General features: G+C 45.7%; 1 protein-coding gene and 1 pseudogene across 1 annotated transcript in view; both read right to left on the reverse strand.

Moving 5' to 3' along the window:
• Positions 1-18749, reverse strand: part of LOC136627321 (zinc finger protein 585A-like) — a 368397-nt gene that overhangs the window by 72718 nt on the left and 276930 nt on the right. The gene's annotated exons all lie outside the window — the stretch shown is intronic.
• Positions 1034-18070, reverse strand: LOC136627329 (zinc finger protein 850-like; annotated as a pseudogene).

Consider the following 18749-nt stretch of genomic DNA (forward strand, 5'->3'; position numbering starts at 1 on the left):
ATGTTCTTTATGGACTAACTGAATAACCACATGATATCAACTCAATATTTGCAAATGTTGATTTCAACATCACGTCGACCATCTTATAGAATCATAGACCATCTCAGCCTGGGAAGATTATTTTTCTGCCTAGAATGTATTTAGTAATATGCCTTGATTTTGTCATACTTGTGAGACAACCTATGTCTATGCATATCGTACCACTTTCTTTTACCCATCTATAAAAAATGATAAGGAGGCAGTTCATGGAAAGAGCTGATATTCCTTTGTCAAAATCAGAACACTCAGTCTCATCTGGTTACTTCTAAGGTGTGTGGTCATCTATGACTCTTATTTTAACTCTATCTAATCTGATGAATTTCTATAACAGTACTTATATAGTTTTTCTTGCCATTGTTATTATTATTTTAGCCAGTTCTGTATTCAGATTGTCTGGACTATTTATGTAGTTATCAATTATATTGGAGTAGAGTGAACTTAGGTTGCGTACTGTTACTCTTAACAAACCCTCCTTCCTCTATTCATGATCCATACATAATACTAGTCTGCTTACTAAACCACACTAACTATATAAACTAACAGATACAGCGATTCTTCACAAACCCCCGAGCACATAATCTGTTCGATACTTTTACTCTCCACTGATAATGTGTACTTTTTTGTGCATCTCTTTTCCTTTCTCCCATTTCTTTTACTCTATTTACTCTCCTATCCTAATTATTGTACTTTACCCAACTGTTTCGGAGGAAGGGGCTGTGTCCCTGAAATGCATCAATACTGCCTGTTTTAGTTAAATCATTTGTTTTATCGGGCTGTGCGCCCCAAGTTGTATAGTCCAGTATAAATAAAGTCTGATATGTTACACTGAAGTTGTAGAACCTTTCCCATGTGATCACAGCTGTATATTACTGTGTGCGACTCTTCCTAGTATATGACCCCATAGTGATGAGATGGAGGGGAGACGCCCTTGCTGGGCTCATTGGTGGAAACATCATCTAAAAGAACAAGAAAGATCGGCCCAAATACAAACATGTAAGTTACACAAGTAAACTTTTATCAACAGTTAGAAACAAGTTTAGAGACGCAGTTATATGTATCAGTGTGAAATATTCTATGTACACGGCTGATAATAAAGGTGGGTTATCTGGATTATATTTGTTTCTGACTAACAGCTCTTCATCGGTAAATACATACATTTCTTATTCATCACTAAATTACTTCCCTTTTCTTGTATGACATGTGACTACTTTTTTTTTTACCTTTTTTTTTGTACGGTTTGACAAAACAGGCTTAAAAAGATGTCTTCCCTCCTGTGTGAGTTTTTTGATGTCGCAGTAAACATGATTTGTGAGTAAAACATTTCCCACATTCTGAACATCCAAACGGCTTCTCTCCAGTATAAGTTCGCTGGTGTTTAACCAGGTGCTTTTTCATTGTAAAACATTTCCCACATTCTGAACAAGAAAATGGCTTTTCTCCTGTGTAAATTCTCTTATGTGTAACAAGGACTGATTTCGCTGCAAAACATTTCCCACATTCTGAACATCCAAATGGCTTCTCTCCAGTATGAGTTCGCTGGTGTTTAACAAGGTCTGTTTTCATTGTAAAACATTTCCCACATTCTGAACATCCAAACGGCTTCTCTCCAGTATGAGTTCGCTGGTGTTTAACAAGGTCTGTTTTCATTGTAAAACATTTCCCACATTCTGAACATCCAAACGGCTTCTCTCCGGTATGAGTTCGCTGGTGTTTAACAAGGTCATTTTCCATTGTAAAACATTTACCACATTCTGAACAAGAAAATGGCTTTTCTCCTGTGTGAATTCTCTTATGTGTAACAAGGGCTGATTTTCCTATAAAACATTTCCCTCATTCTGAACAAGGAAATAGCTTTTCTCCTGTGTGAATTCTCTTATGTTTAACAAGGGCTGATTTTCCTATAAAACATTTCCCACATTCTGAACAAGGAAATGGCTTCTCTCCTGTGTGAATTCTTTTATGTGTAACAAGGGCTGATTTTCCTATAAAACATTTCCCTCATTCTGGACAAGAAAATGGCTTTTCTCCTGTGTGAATTCTCTTATGTGTAACAAGGACTGATCTCGCTGCAAAACATTTCCCACATTCTGAACATCCAAACGGCTTCTCTCCAGTATGAGTTCGCTGGTGTTTAACAAGGTCTGTTTTCATTGTAAAACATTTCCCACATTCTGAACATCCAAACGGCTTCTCTCCGGTATGAGTTCGCTGGTGTTTAACAAGGTCATTTTCCATTGTAAAACATTTACCACATTCTGAACAAGAAAATGGCTTTTCTCCTGTGTGAATTCTCTTATGTGTAACAAGGGCTGATTTTCCTATAAAACATTTCCCTCATTCTGAACAAGGAAATAGCTTTTCTCCTGTGTGAATTCTCTTATGTGTAACAAGGGCTGATTTTCCTATAAAACATTTCCCTCATTCTGAACAAGGAAATAGCTTTTCTCCTGTGTGAATTCTCTTATGTGTAACAAGGGCTGATTTCACTGCAAAACATTTCCCACATTCTGAACAAGGAAATGGCTTTTCTCCTGTGTGAATTCTCTTATGTGTAACAAGGGCTGATTTCACTGCAAAACATTTCCCACATTCTGAGCAAGGAAATGGCTTTTCTCCTGTGTGAATTCTTTGATGTTGCAAGAGATGTGATTTCTCTGTAAAACATTTCCCACATTTTGAACATCCAAATGGCTTCTCTCCAGTATGAGTTCGCTGGTGTTTAACAAGTGCTGATTTCGCTACAAAACATTTCCCACATTCTGAACAAGAAAATGGCTTCTCTACTGTGTGAGTTTCCTGGTGTTTAACCAGGTGCTTTTTCATTGTAAAACATTTCCCACATTCTGAACAAGGAAATGGCTTCTCTCCTGTGTGAATTCTTTTATGTCTAACAAGGGCTGATTTTTTTATAAAACATTTCCCACATTCTGGACAAGAAAATGGCTTTTCTCCTGTGTGAATTCTCTTATGTGTAACAAGGACTGATTTCGCTGCAAAACATTTCCCACATTCTGAACAAGGAAATGGCTTTTCTCCTGTGTGAATTCTCTTATGTGTAACAAGGACTGATTTCGCTGCAAAACATTTCCCACATTCTGAACAAGGAAATGGCTTCTCTCCTGTGTGAATTCTTTTATGTCTAACAAGGGCTGATTTTTTTATAAAACATTTCCCACATTCTGGACAAGAAAATGGCTTTTCTCCTGTGTGAATTCTCTTATGTGTAACAAGGACTGATTTCGCTGCAAAACATTTCCCACATTCTGAACAAGAAAATGGCTTTTCTCCTGTGTGAATTCTTTTATGTGTAACAAGGAATGATTTCTCTGTAAAACATTTCCCACATTCTGAACATGGAAATGGCTTTTCTCCTGTGTGAATTCTTTTATGTGTAACAAGGACTGATTTCTCTGTAAAACATTTCCCACATTCTGAACAAGGAAATGGCTTCTCTCCTGTGTGAATTCTTTTATGTGTAAGAAGGGCTGATTTTTTTATAAAACATTTCCCACATTCTGAACAAGAAAATGGCTTTTCTCCTGTGTGAATTCTTTTATGTGTAACAAGGGCTGATTTTGCTGCAAAACATTTCTCACATTTTGAACATGAAAATGGCTTCTCTCCTCTGTGAGTTCTCTGATGTCTAACAAGGTTTGATTTCCATGTAAAACATTTCCCACATTCTGAACAAGAAAATGGCTTCTCTCCTGTGTGAAATTCTTGATGTCGCAGGAAATGTGTTTTGTGAGCAAAACATTTCCCACATTCTGAACATGAATATGTCCTCTCCCCTGTGTGAGTTCTATGATCTTCTCCCCTCCTGTGACATCTATTCTGCTCATCAGTCTGTGATGAATCAGAAGATGGGACCTGTATAAGAGGATCCGATGATGGATCTTTGCTGTGAAGGGCTGAGGAGATATCTGGGATAATGGCAGGTTCTTCATATGTATCTTGTGTGATACCGCAATCCTCTGCTTTACAATCTGCAGATATCAGATGTCTCTCTGAGCTCCCGGTACCGTCATCTGCCAAGAATAAAGTTGATTATTCTTTAATACTATAGACTTTAAAAATGATACTGATATTTTATAACATTTCTATACAAATAACAAGTCATGTAGAAAAAGGTAATCATCATCTAAGGGTGCTTTTACACAGGCTGACAGCTGCTAGAGCTATCACTGAAGAGAGCCATTATGGATGACTGTCTGCCCATGTAAACACGGATCCTGACAGAGAAACTGAGTGAGAATCGCTCAACTTTCGAAGTCACTTGGTTTGCAGCTCACTTAAACACCAAGTGATTGTCAGTGAAGAACAAATCATCAAAAACTACAGATGTGAATTGGGACTTAAAAGTAGCTAATTCTGGTTTCCATCAATATAGGGGATCTGATAAGGGTCATGAAGAGTAATTTGCAGAGTCCTCCACAAGACCCGGGCTCCTGTCCTCGGTAGCTACAGGAATAGTATATTCCATACAGATGGAGTTCGGCCATTTCTGCACCAACATCAGTTTCTGTTTTTCCATAAAGAAATCTCCCATGAAGCCGGATGTCAGTAACACACGGTGTGCAGCAAATATAGAACTGCTCATCTGTAAAACAGCTTAGTGCATTCAATAATGCGATATGCTGTCACATCAGACCGGGGCAGGGAGGCATGTTCTTCCAGGCCGAGGTTTACGGTCACCATGTTTGCCGCTGCTCTCAAAGGTACGGGGACTCCTGCAAGTACTAGTGCTGACAGTCTTACTCACGGTACTGTCATGTCCCGCTCTCTCATAGGCTGACAGAGTGACCTCCCTCCCCGGCTCCAGCGTTCACTGTAGTTTGACTGACCGCACAGGGGGGAAAGAAGTGAGGTCACGTTGTGAGCCGGAGAGAGCGAGCGAGCCCACAATGGAGGATAATGGGGCAATGGAACATGGGGTCTGTTTGGGGGACATTGGAGGATGATGAAGCTGATACCTTTTGGTGTTTAAAGTTTATTCTGAGTCCCATAAGACTTTAGTTATGCCACTGATTGGGAGCGTAGGAGGTCACAATACTAACTGAGGCCACAGAGTGGGGGTCATATTATTGATTGAAGCCTTAGAGCGAGTCACATTACTAATTGAGGCCATGGCGGGGGGCAATATTACATCAAGTAAGACCACAATGGGCATATTATTGGATGTAAAGGGAGGGGGAGGGGCACTGAACTATCAACTAGTGGTTGCAGCAGCAGCAGCTTAATGGGAAGAGGGAGGAGAAGTAAGTTTTGTTGCAAGAAAACAGGAAAAAAATAATATATTACATACTTTTTAATTTATTCCGGGGGGGGGGGGGGGGGGGGTCTGAGATTTGCTCTAGGTCCCCAAGGGTTCTTTGTATGCCCCTGCTTCTTCCTGCAGCCTATACACTTCATAGTTCCCGGTCATGCCGCAAGTTCGGGTCTGTAGACCTGCAGTCAGGCTGCGATACATCTGTAAACTGTGCCCTTAATGCGCTCGTCTGAAACTGGTCATAAAGGGGAAATACAGTTCCTGGTTCTGTTTACATGTACACAGCTTGGCTCAGTTGCTGTATTTACGTACCAAGCTTGGTTCTGGTATTGTATGTATGTACATCACCAAGCTTGGTTTTGGTGTTGTAATTATGTTATGACCTTGGTTCTGGTATTGTATTTATGTATTAAGGTTGGTTCTGGGGCTCTGTTTCCTGTTAAAAAAATAAACATGGATGAAAGGACACATTGTGGCCGGTCACACACAACCAGACCGTGCCCACCGACTGCAGCCAGTCGCCATGTAATTATGCCAGGTTTTTGTGTGGCCAACTGCGCCGAGTGTTTCCACCCTGCGGGTTGCTTCACACGAGCGTGTTTTTGTGCGCACATCAGTGCGTGACTATGTACGTGCAAAAACACTCGTGAATGCAGGTCCATGCATTGTTTTCAGTGGAGCTGCGACTGCTGCCGGCACCCCTGCATTCTTTTTCAGGGAAGGGCTTTACACATAAGCCCCTCCCTGAAAAAGAAAACCTTTAGTGTAAAAAAATAAGAAATATACCTACCTATCTGCGGCTGCCGTGACCCCCACAAGGATGAAGAACACATCTGCTGCATGCGGCAGATTTTTCCTTCATCCCTCTAGTAAAAATAATTCTCCGCTGCTACATCGTCCACATCTGTGACAGATGCAGCAGAGGAATTCTTCAATTCTCTACCGCAGCTGTCACACTTCATTCGGATTTTTAGGGAAGGGCTTATATTTAAAGCCCTTCCCTGAAATCAATTGACGGGGTGCCAGCAGCAGAATCTTCTAACGCAGCAGTCATGTGTAATCACTGACTTGGCGATCACTGACTTGGCTCAGGACATATTGATATCTTTATTGACAGGCAGGCAGCAGCCAGCGGTCAGCGGGGGCCTCTGTAACCATTTATCCTGCCCTGATGGCGGTCCGGCCATTAGACTCTTCCTGATTCTGAACAAACTCTTTGGAGCCATTAGAAAACACATCTGTAAGCCGTTACTTTATCTCCAACCCCCTTATAATCGGCTCAGACATTATATTAGGATGAAACTACTCGGAATCTGTTTCCCAATTGTGCCCATTTATGGCAACTGGAAGAGTATTACGGTGAGATCACACACTGCGGGATTGTATAATCTACAGTACAGTGTAAGGGAGTGGGATTCTAAGGAACCGCATTCACTCCCAGCTGAGAGATAAGATGTGACACCTGAGCGGACATACTAGTGACACTCGCTTTTCAGCTTTACCTCCCTCCATATTACCGAGGAGATGACCAGCCGGCCTCTGTACATCAGCCATCAGACTAAAGATCATTCGTTCTCATAGCAGCGATTCTTGGCCCATGTAAAACTAAAAGTAAACCAGCAGTGACTGACCTGCCTACCGATCAGCGCTGGTTACATCAGATCTAGAGTTGGTCAGTGTAAAAGGACCCTTAGTACCGGAGCTGGAAAACCATTTCTCCCTCATCAGTATAGACATCATATAATGAATAGTAGTTCCCGCTCACATAGGTGTGTTTTATGTCCGTGCCATAAATGCCCATCATGTGTTATCACCTATAACGGTATCACATGTCATCCATATATAGTTTATACTCCAGCTGAATGGGAAGATACATCAGGCCTAATTCAATCATTCCCCTGAAGATCGGGGGCCGGAGGGGACTTGGAGCCTAGTGACGGGTCTGAAGCCGCAGCCTGGGTTTTTGCTGCCCAGCCAACCAGCCTAGAGGCCGTGTCCACGGCTTGTCCTGTGAGCCCACCGGACAAACGGCAAGCTCAGACACACCAGCAGAGGGCAGCACAGCACAGGTGGAGCTCAGCTGCAGTGTTCGATCACCATGCCTGAGGGGGTGAGTGTTGCCGATTCCCCACCGCTCCCACCTAAGCCCAAAACAGAAATAAAGCAAAAGGATAGGGAGAAAAGAGCTGAAGAGAAGGAAAGGGGGGAAAGAAAAAGGAGGCAGATCAAAAACTGACCTCAGAAGCAGTCAGCCCGTCCCCCGCTCCAGACCAAGGGGACTGTCATACACATCACAATATCTCCTTCCAAGACACTGCTATCATCTAGTGGCGAAACATGAAACTGCATCTCCATTCAACATCCCCCCATAGCACTGATGACATCTAGTGGCAGATCTCGATACTGCATTCACAAATCCTTTCTACCGGGATGCTGCCGCCACCTAGTGGCAAGCTCTGATAGTACATATATATTCTACAGTTCATGCACAGCGATTTTTGCAAAGAACCACAACCAGCGGAATCTGCTCAGGCCCCCGTACTGCTGGCCAATTCAATTTCCTATTTCTAGTTATATGCAGCAGACCCACTAGGACCCCCACTAAGCTGGAAGGCCACATACACGGGCACGATGTTTCTTCTTCACTCGTGACCTGTGCTCCACCCCATCCTGGATATTTCATTGAGAGCCGGATTGAAGTCTGTCATTAAGACAAAGAAAAACAGCAAACAGAATAAATCATGACCTTTTACATCCCAGAGCATACTCCCAGAACTATTCTCAAGCCCCCGACCCAGCCCATCCGAACTGGAGAGGTCACAGGTTCAGACTCCACATATGGACAACCCAACATCTCCACCGCTAGGAGACCTATCTGTCCTCCCACTATCAACATCAGAAGACTCCGTTACGGCTAGTGATGAGCGAGCATACTCGCTAAGGGCAATTGCTCAAGCGAGCATTGCACTTAGCGAGTACCTGTCCGCTCGAGAGACAAGGTTCGGGTGTCGGCAGCGAGCAGGGAGCTGCGGGGGAGAGCGGGGAGGAACGGAGGGGAGATCTCTCTCGCCCCCCTTCCCCCTCCCCCCCCCCGCTGACTGCCGCAACTCACAGCTCCCCCGCGCCTGCACCCGAACCTTTTCTCTCGAGCGGGGAGATACTCGCTAAGGGCAATGCTCGCTCGAGCAATTGCCCTTAGCGAGTATACTCGCTCATCTCTAGTTACAGCACTTTTTCTTCGCATTCAACATCTCTTTAAAGCAGAATTACAATCTACACTATGCGATATCAACGGCCAGATACATGATCTAGGACAGCGTATTACGGATCTGAAACACAAGACAGATGACATAGTAGATGCCCTGGATGAGGAACGAGCTGGGGTGAAGATTACTCTGAGCAGATAGAAGCTTTAGAATTGAAATGTGAGGATCTGAAAGACTGAAGTAGATGGGCCAATATCCGAATCAGAGGTATGCCAGAGGCTATCACTAACATCCATGAAGCTGCAACTAATTTGTTCTCTGCGCTGCTAACACAAGTCTCTTAAGAAAGCTTACGTATCATCCGTATCCACCGTGCCCTGACCACACTTAACAACCCAAATCTGCCAAGAGACATTGTCCTCAAACTCCATTATGGCGAGATGAGCGACCAGATACCAGCAGCTGCAAAAAATCTGACCGAGCTTCTGGGGCTTCCGAGGTTTGTCCAGATCTATGCGGTAATTGCCCCAATCACTCTGGCTAAAAGAAGAAGTCTGAGACCTCCCACTCAAGTTTTACAAAGAGCTAATATCCATTATATATGGAACTTCCCCTTCACATTGAACCTGAAGATCAACCAGCAAATATATCATTTCTGAATCCTGGAAGAAGGAAGATGTACTTTGGTGGAAGAAAGAATTCCCCCCGATTCTCCGAATGTCGTGACACCCAGAGCCCAGCGGCCAATGAGAACCTGGTCAATGACTGTATCTCCACGCCAAGATCGGCCCTCCCAGTGATGTGGAGCTCCATTCAACTACGGGACTATACGGTACTCTTCCATATGTAACACAGCATCACCTGGGGTGGGGAATTACATGGAGGGGGCTGTAATTTTGGACTTTATTCATCTACTAGTCTTTACAAAGCATCTCTCTGACCCCCCAAGAGACATTTCAATACATTCCTTATCACTGGGGGCCACCCTGGGCGATTAGCTGTTCAAGTGCTATTCTGAAACGTCCCTGGACGTGGTGGGTGTCTCACATATTATGGGGAACGCGCCTGACGTCTGGACCACTCTGCGTTTACAAGCCCAATACATTGTGGCTATGTTTCTGTTAGTTGTAAGTTTTCCCAGCTATGTGTTTTTATCTAAGGTAATATCCACATGTAAGCACTATGTCTATCTCCTCCGATATGTAGGATCGATATGTAGACAAGCTCCCTGTGGAAGGGCTGTAATTCCTAGATCAGGGCCTTCTAGGCCTCGAATGGGTAGAAACCATGGAGACTCTCATCCAAGAACTGAGATATAATAACAAACAATCAGCAAAATGGTAGTTATCCTATCTCATAAAGTTAAGGGGTTTAATGTGCCTCTAAAAAGACGCAAAGCTCTGGCCCAATATTTGAAATTTAAACCAGGCATTATTTGCCTACAGGAGACTCACTTCTCCTCCTCACCCCCAGTACTCTAAAATATATTCCTCAACAGCCCCTAAGAAACACCAGGGGGTTACTATCCTCATTATAACTTTCTCCTCCTGATCGTCACCCATATGGAAGCTGATCCACAGGGCAGATTCCTTATTCTGCAGGGCTCTCTCTATGATAATAAAGTAACGATAGTTAACTCCTATGCTCCTACCACAAATTCACATAAACTCTTTTCCATGGTAGCCAATAAACTCCGAAACATTCCAGATACCCACATTTATTGGATAGGAGATTTCAATATGGTGCGGTCCCTCTCTATGGATTGTTCTTACTCAGGTCTTGATAGACTATGTCCAGCTCAGTGAGTCTCATTGAGGGCCACACTGGTGGATTTGGCAATAGCGGATGTGTGGAGGGAGAATCATGGAGCAAGAAGGAATTACACCTTCTCTCTGCCCAAGCCTTACTCACGCATAGATTAGATCCTCGTATCCCCTTTGATTCTGCCGACACTGGTTCAGGCCAGAAATATCCCATGTGTCTGGTCGGACCATGATATAGTTATATTGCACTTCCTGGATCAACTTTCACACACTCACACTCTGTAAGATGGAGACTTAATGAACCTCTTTTAAAAAATCCAGTGTCTCATTCCTAAATTAATGACCAACTCAAAACCTACTTAGATACGAATGTCATCCCCAACTCACAACCGGTTTGGGTCTGGTTAGCACATTAAGAATACATGAGGGGACAGATCATTAATATCGCGTCACACATTAAGCTAGAGAGAGCTGGGAACATAGTAAACCTGGAGCGTGGTTGGGCATCCTGGAGCGAGCGAACCAACAGCTCTCCAGTTTAGCCCTGATTAAAGAAATAAGAGATGTTAAGCTTTAGTTGAATCTCCTCTACACAGACCAGGTTGAGAGGGCCCTCCAGTGGACAAAAGCCTGTTACTACTGACTGGCTAATAAACCCGATAAGCTGTTAGCCACAAAGCTTAGGCAAAGAGACTCACAATTTACTCTATCCGATCCAACAACGGGAACTGCACCTCAAATACCCACACAATTGCACAGACATTTCGAGATTTCTATAGCTCCGTCTATAAATATAAACCACAGAGGCACCCACTAGCATCACAGTCCTTCTTGGACGAGATCTCCCTACTGCAACTAGACCCAAATCAACAATTGATTTAATCCAAACCATTGGGGTGGAGGAGGTAGAAGAAACCATAAAAAAACCTAAAGCTAGGCAAAGCCCCAAGGCCTGATGGGCTGGCTGCCCTCTACTATAAAAAGTTTGCAGAGTCCCTTATCGACCCCCTGGTTCATCTGTACAATGACCTCTTATTAGGAAAACATATACCTGAGGAGTTCTTAGATGCTCATATAATAGTAATTCCTAAACCCAATAAGGACCACACCACCCCAAAGAATTACCACCCCATTTCCCTCTAAAACCTGGATTATAAAATTTTACTAGTATTTTTGCCAACTGGATAAATAAATATCTTCCCTCCGTGATCCACAAGGACCATGGTGGGTTTTATACCTGCACGACAAGCCCCTGATAATGTTAGAATAATTCTGAACCTAGTCCACATCGCACAATCCCAGAATTCACCACTGCTTCTTCTAGCACTCGATATAGAATAGGCATTGGATAGCCTGTCATGGGACTATCTATTTACTGATTTAGATAGAATGGGTGTGGGAGGTCACCTGAGGCTCGCCTAACACGCATGCTGCATTAGCTGAGGGACAGACCTGCTGCTATTCAGGGAAATGATTGTGTAGGGTAGAGGTTGCGATTAGGAAGGGATCCTTGCTCCAAGAACCCAACAGTCCTTTCTAGGAGTACAACTCCTCTCATTGTGTGCATCAGCAGTTTGGCTGGCTGGGAGCCGTGGTGCGCACAAAGTATTCTCAAGCATCCCAGTTGTATACTGCATACTGTTACCGGTTTTATGCAGTATACTGCAAGTGGTGTACAGAGAGGAGATAGGAAGTAACAAAACTCCTATCATTTTTTTATTTTTGGGGGGCTTTAAGCATACGCTATATACCCCTGTGTGCGTCGTGTCAATCCACGCTATCTAACAACAGTATACTATCACCGTTTACGGTGTATATTTTGGTCTATAAGTGTACGCAAAATAACTCGCAGTTTGAGTTGCATTTTGACCAAGTGCATTGTACAACATGATAAAGACTAGGGCTAGGGGGCGAGATAAAGGATGTGAGCGTTCGAATGAGGGTGTGGGCAGAGGCCGAGGTCCCGGGTGGGGTGAAACAGTGCCTGCTGCGGAAGGATTAGTAGAGCGCATCTATGCTTCATTTAACATTTTGCAGGTCCGCATGGTAGATCATTATTAAAAGCACAACAGTGCGATCAGGTCATGACGTAAATAACGGATAACGCGTCCAGTAATAACACCCAGTTAGTTACATGCAGTCCACTCACGCTAGCCAAGGGACTGGACCTCTAAATCCTCAGGCTGATCCTCCTTCCTCCCAACCTGGTTACTCTGGGAAAAGGAGAGATTCAGAACAGGCATACTCCCAGGAACTGTTCTCGGGTCCCTGCCCTGAGTCGGAAAAGATGGTTCATCAGCCACCTGAGGAGTTTGTCGTGACCGATGCCCAAAATTTGGACCCTTCACAGACTCAGGATGATGAGGGTGGGGACTCCCAAGTAGTGTCTCAAGAGCCATTTGTGGATGATGATGATGAGACACAGTTGTCTGTCAGTAAGGTTGTTGTTAGGGCAGTAAGTCTGAGGAAGGAGCAGACTGAGGATTCAGAGGAAGAGCTTGTGGATGATGAAGTGACTGACCCCACCTGAGTTGGAAAGCCTACTGAAGACAGCGCTTCAGAGGGGGAGGCAAGTGCAGCACCAAAACAGGTTGGAAGAGGCAGTGGGGTGGCCAGAGGGAGAAGCAGGGCCACAGCAAGTAATCCCCCAACTGTTCCCTACAACACCTCCTCGTGGCAAGCTCCCGTGCAGAGGGCTAGGTGTTCGAAGGTCTGGAGGTTTTTCAATGAGAGCGCGGACAACCAACGAACAGTGGTGGGCAACCTGTGCTGCACCAAGATCAGCAGGGGAGCCACCACTACCAGCCTAACCACCACCAGCATGCGCAGGCATATAATGGCTAAGCACCCGATGAGGTGGAATGAAGGCCATTCACCGCCTGCGGGTCACACTGTAGGCCTCTTCCCCTATGTTACATCCTGCCTCAGAGATGCAATCCCCCTCCCAGGACGCAGGCAAGAGCGTCTCCCGGCCTGCACCCACCCCTTCACCTCCACGGTCCTCCGCTGCCTCCACTAATGTGTTCCTTCGCAGCGTTCAGCTGTCCATATGTCCATAACCCAAGCATTAGAGCGCAAGCGGAAATATGCGGCCACCCACCCGCATGCACAATCGCTAAACGTGTATATCTCCAAACTACTGAGCCTGGAGATGCTGCCATATAGGCTGGTAGAAACGGAGGCTTTCCGCAACCTCATGGTGGCGGCCATCCCTCGCTAATCGGTCCCCAGTTACCAATATTTTTCCCGCTGCGCCGTCCCCGCCCTACACCAGCATTTGTCACAGAATATAAACCTCACCAACGCGGTTACTGGGAAGGACCACTTAACCACCAACACGTGGACAAGTGCTGGCGGGCTGAGACATAACATCTCCCTGACAGCACATTGGGTTAACCTGGTGGGGGCTGGGACCGAGTCTGACGATGGGTCCGCTCACGTGCTACCCACACCGAAGATTGCGGGTCCTACCTCGGTCATGGTTTCTCTGGCTTATTTTGCCACCTCCTCCATACCCCCTCTGCTCCTCCTCCTCCACCTCTCCATCTGACCCGTCTTCACCATCTGTGAGCACGTCTCCTTCAGTCGGTAGCTCGAGGCGCTGCAGCACTGCTATGGGGAAGCGTCAACAGGCCGTGCTGAAACTACTCAGCTTGGTGACAAGAGGCACACCTCCCAAGAGCTGTTACAGGGTTTGACCTAGCAGACAGATCTGTGGCTTTTGCCGTTGAACCTCCAACCAGGCATGGTCGTGTGTGATAATGGCCGTAACCTTGTGGTGGCTGTGCAGCTTGGCAGACTAACATATGTGCCATGCCTGGCGCACATGTTCAATCGGGTGATATGAGGGTGGTCTAGTCAGACCACCCGCATATCTGTTTCTCAGCACGTATTGGAGGAGGAGAAGTGGGAAGAGATTGCTGCCCACACTGCAGAGTGTACCCATGCTACTTCCTTCATATCTGTTCAGCGTGCATGGGCTGAAGAGGAGGAGGAGAAGGAGACTGAGAGTCATCCTCCTAGTGAAGAAAGCGATGTGTTGCATACTGGACTCACATGGCTGACTCCATGTTAAGCTGCCTTTCCCGTGACCCTCGCGTTAGACGCATTCTTGCCAACACAGATTACTGCTAACCCTTCTCGACCCATGGTATAAGGAGAACCTTTCCACTCTCATTCCCGAAGAGGAAAGGAGTACGAGAGTGATGCAATACCACAAGGCCCTGGTGGAAAAGCTGATACTAAAGTTCCCATCTGACAATGCTAGCGGTAGAGAACGTAGTTCATTGGGACAACTAGCAGGGAAGACGCAGGGATCAGGCAGCATGTCTAGCGCAGGCAGGGGGACACTCTCCAAGGCCTTTGTCAGTTTTATGGCTCCCCAGCCAGACTGTGTCACCATTCCCCAGTCTAGGCTGAGTAGGAGGGAACACTGTAAAAAGATGGTGTGGGAGTACAGAGCCGATCTTACCAACGTCCTCTGTAATCCCTCTGTTCCATACAACTATTGGGTGTCAAAGCTTGACACATGGCACAAACTTGCACTGTACGCATTGGAGGTGCTGGCCTGCCCTGCCGCTAGGGTCATATCACAGAGGGTGTGTAGTGCTGCTGGGGGAATTATCACGGATAAGCGTAGCCGCCTGTCAACTGACAGCACCGACAGGCCTACACTCATTAGGATGAACAAAGCCTGGATTTCCCCTGACCTTTCTTCTTCATCAGTGGAAAGCAGCATAATATAAAGTATCTTTAAGCTGGAACTGGAGAACCATGCACCCTCTATTCCTCCAAAAAAGGGAAGAAGTAGCTTGAACTATCCTTTTCTGATTTTCTCCCTCCTCCTCCTAAAGCAGCATGTCAGCATGCTCTGTAAAAACTAATTTTTTACGGAGGGCTGCCTACAGGCTCAGTTAGCAAATTAAGCAAGTATGAACTCTATATTTAAAAAAATTTTCAGGGTTTCACCTGCACTCTGGGTAAACAACTTTTTCAGAGGTACACCTATACTCTTGGTACACAAATTTTTCCGGGGTTCGCCTATACGCTTGGTACACAGATGTTTCAGGGGTTCACCTATACTCTTGGTAAAGCAATTGTTTCTGGGGTTCGCCTATACTCTTGGTACACAAATGTTTCAGGGGTTCGCCTATAGTCTTGGTCCACATGTTTTAGGGGTTCGACTATAGTCTTGAGACACGTTTCAGGGCTTTGCCTATAGTCTTGGTACACAAATCATTCAGGGGTTCACCTATACTCTTGCTCAACAAATGTTTCAGGGGTTCGCCTATACTCTTGGTAAACTAATGTTTCAGGGGTTCACCTATACTCTTGGTAAACAATTACCCTGCACTCTCGCTCCACAGATCTTTCAGGTTCTCACCTGCAATGTTGGTAAAAAAAAAATCTTTTTAAAATGGGTTGCTTTCTTCATAAACAATGTAGAAGTACTGGCCTCTGAGTCCCCACTATGCTGGCGTTTGTTGTGGCTAATGAAATGCTGCGACGGAGGTGGCATGAGATGGCACTTACAGTTATACATTAATTTGTCTGCGATTTGTCAGCTATAAAGCACAACTTTAAAAGGGTCACCCGGCGTACGGAAACGTATCCCAGCGCGGTAACCATCTTTGGCCACTAATTTCTTCACGGTTCATGTTGTCCTGCCCTGGGGCACTGGTTAACAAGCCCCTCGTGGAGATATATTTTTTTTCTATTTGCACCACTTCCTCAACTGGCAGAGGCATCGTTGTGTGCCCGGACGCTTGGAGGAGGTGCCCACGTCGGACGGCCACCCGCCAGCTACCGCGGGCAGATCGGCAGAGTGGGGACCCAGGGACTCCGTGGCTCTGTCCCAAAGAAAGTCGTCAGAAGGGCGGCTACGGTGCATTGACTCCAGTGTGCGCATCCCCACTCCTTCTCGGCACTTTGAGAAAATAGGTCAAGACCACTAGCTCTCCGCCAGTACTCCTGGACAAAGGCGGGTTGACCTGAACCCCCAGGACGAGAGGAAAGGGCCGCTCCTCTTTCACATGCCGCTCCGTGCAGGGGCGGCGTTGGACCGTCCTACGGCGTCGTGAAGCTCCCTTCGGCGAAGTACGCGAAGGGGTGCACCTTACCCTGTCTGGGATGTGGACAGATGGATGCAGTGCTGGGAAAAATTTTCAGTACGCTGTGGACGCATCCTCGTGCCTGCGTCTTGGTGGGGAGTGGACAGCAATGCCAGAATGTAACACAGGAGAAGAGGCAGTGGTGTCACCCGCAGGCAGTGATTGGCCTTCGTTGCACCTAGTGTGGTGCTTAGCTAAGGTGTGCCAGCATGTGTGCCTTGCTGATTATGGTCTGTCCCAACTAAATTGTTAGGGGGTTGACCGCCAGGCTCTTGCCCACAATTTGGCTTAATAGTGTGACCTGAGAGCCTCAGATGCATCCATACATGTTGCCCCTGCTGTTCCCTATGCCTTTCTGTTTCCATCACTTTCTGATGTTTTCAGGCGATTCGCACAACCTTCCCCATGAGGAGCATGGGTCACCTTCAAAAATGTTCGAGAGTCCCATTGACTTCAATGTGGTTCATTATTTGAAACGAGCTCTTGAGCATTACGAAAAAGTTTGACTCGAGTAACGAGCACCCGAGCATTTTGATGCTTGCTCATCTCTAATCATAACACCATATCGTACTTCATTCCATACACCTCCTAAATACCATACCAATATCCTACCAAGCATTATTATCACCAGTGCCACACTTTTTACATCCATACTTTCACAAAATTCTTTTTTTCTTTCCATCCCCTCACCATCCCATTCTCAGGTCCTGACCTTAGTATCTAACAGTCCCTCTCCGTTCTCCTTTCCCATTATCCAGCACCCTCGTTTGACACATAGCAGCACTCATCGTTTGACTCATAGCAGCACAATGAAGGCATGCTGCACTGTGTAGCCACAACCTCTTACCGGTGATGCCGGATCCCTCCTCCTCCGGGCCTGCAAGCAGTAAATGCAAAGTGGAGGAGGGGCTGGTGGGGATAGTTTGGGGTTCGGGGGCAGCATGAGCCAAGGCACCTCTCCAGCCCTGCACCGCCGCCTGATACTGTAGCAGTAGGGCTGGTGGAGCAGAGATCTTCTGCAGCCGCATTCTCTAGCTAACGCTTGATACAGCAGCTGTCCGCCGGGCAGTCGCTGACTAGCATCACTGTAGGATCGGGATGCTTACATATCAGCGATTAAATGTGTATTGCTGATCTGTAGGCCTACTGATTATACACTGACTTTAATCAACAACTGTGTAGTTAGTGGCTTCACTAATCCAACTAGCACAGTGTCCTGCCTGCCCAGCACCTTCCTGCCTACAAACACCAGGGGCACATGCCCCACTCCCCCCAGCTACAATCCAGCTAAATACTTCCATTACCTGGTGATGGGAGCGGCTGGCGGGTCTCCATCATAATGACCTTGTACAGATCCTGGTGTCCTTCTAAATACTCCCACTCCTCCATGGAGAAATAGACAGCGACATCCTGACACCTTATAGGAACCTGACAACACAATATACAGTCATTACCCAGAAGCCTCCAGTGCTGTTACTGTATAATGTTACAGCATTTCCAGCAGCGTCACCTCTCCAGTCAGCAGCTCAATCATCTTGTTGGTAAGTTCAAGAATCTTCTGTACATTGATGTCCTCATGTATCGGGGGGTGAAGTGGGGGAGCCATAATTGGGCTCAGGGGTCTTCCCCATCCATCACACACAGGGGCCCGACAGTCATCACTAGAGGTCTTCTTCACTACTGTGTAATCCTGTATATGGGGAGACATTAATAAATATCACTACAGACATTTCCAGAGTCCATCACCTCTACAGCGACATCATCTGTTATTACCATAGATAAGGATGATGTAATGTGACATCATCAGAATCTCTCCCCTCTCCAGTGACATCATCTGTTATTACCATAGATAAGAATGATGTAATGTGACATCATCAGAATCTCTCCTCTCTCCAGTGACATCTGTTATTACCATAGATACGAATGATGTAATGTGACATCACCAGAATCTCTCCCCTCTCCAGTGACATCATCTGTTATTACCATAGATAAGAATGATGTAATGTGACATCACCAGAATCTCTCCCCTCTCCAGTGACATCATCTGTTATTACCATAGATAAGAATGATGTATTGTGACATCATCAGAATCTCTCACCTCCCCAGTAAGCTGGAAGAGTATCTCTAGGGTGAGATTTAATACACTTTCAGCCATCTTGTTTCTGTCCTTCTTCATCTTTGATGAATCAGTCATGTAGGGTCCTAAATAGAAAGAATATGAAACAATGTAAAAAAAAACCCGTGTCCTTCCTGGTTGCTGCTGACCAGGACATGTGACTGCCGCAGCCAATCACAGGTCCTGGTCAGCAGCAACCAGGAAGGACACAGGGGTAATGAAGCAATTCATGGGAAAAAACACCTT

Source organism: Eleutherodactylus coqui, chromosome 5, assembly GCF_035609145.1.
Source record: "Eleutherodactylus coqui strain aEleCoq1 chromosome 5, aEleCoq1.hap1, whole genome shotgun sequence".
NCBI lineage: Eukaryota > Metazoa > Chordata > Amphibia > Anura > Eleutherodactylidae > Eleutherodactylus > Eleutherodactylus coqui.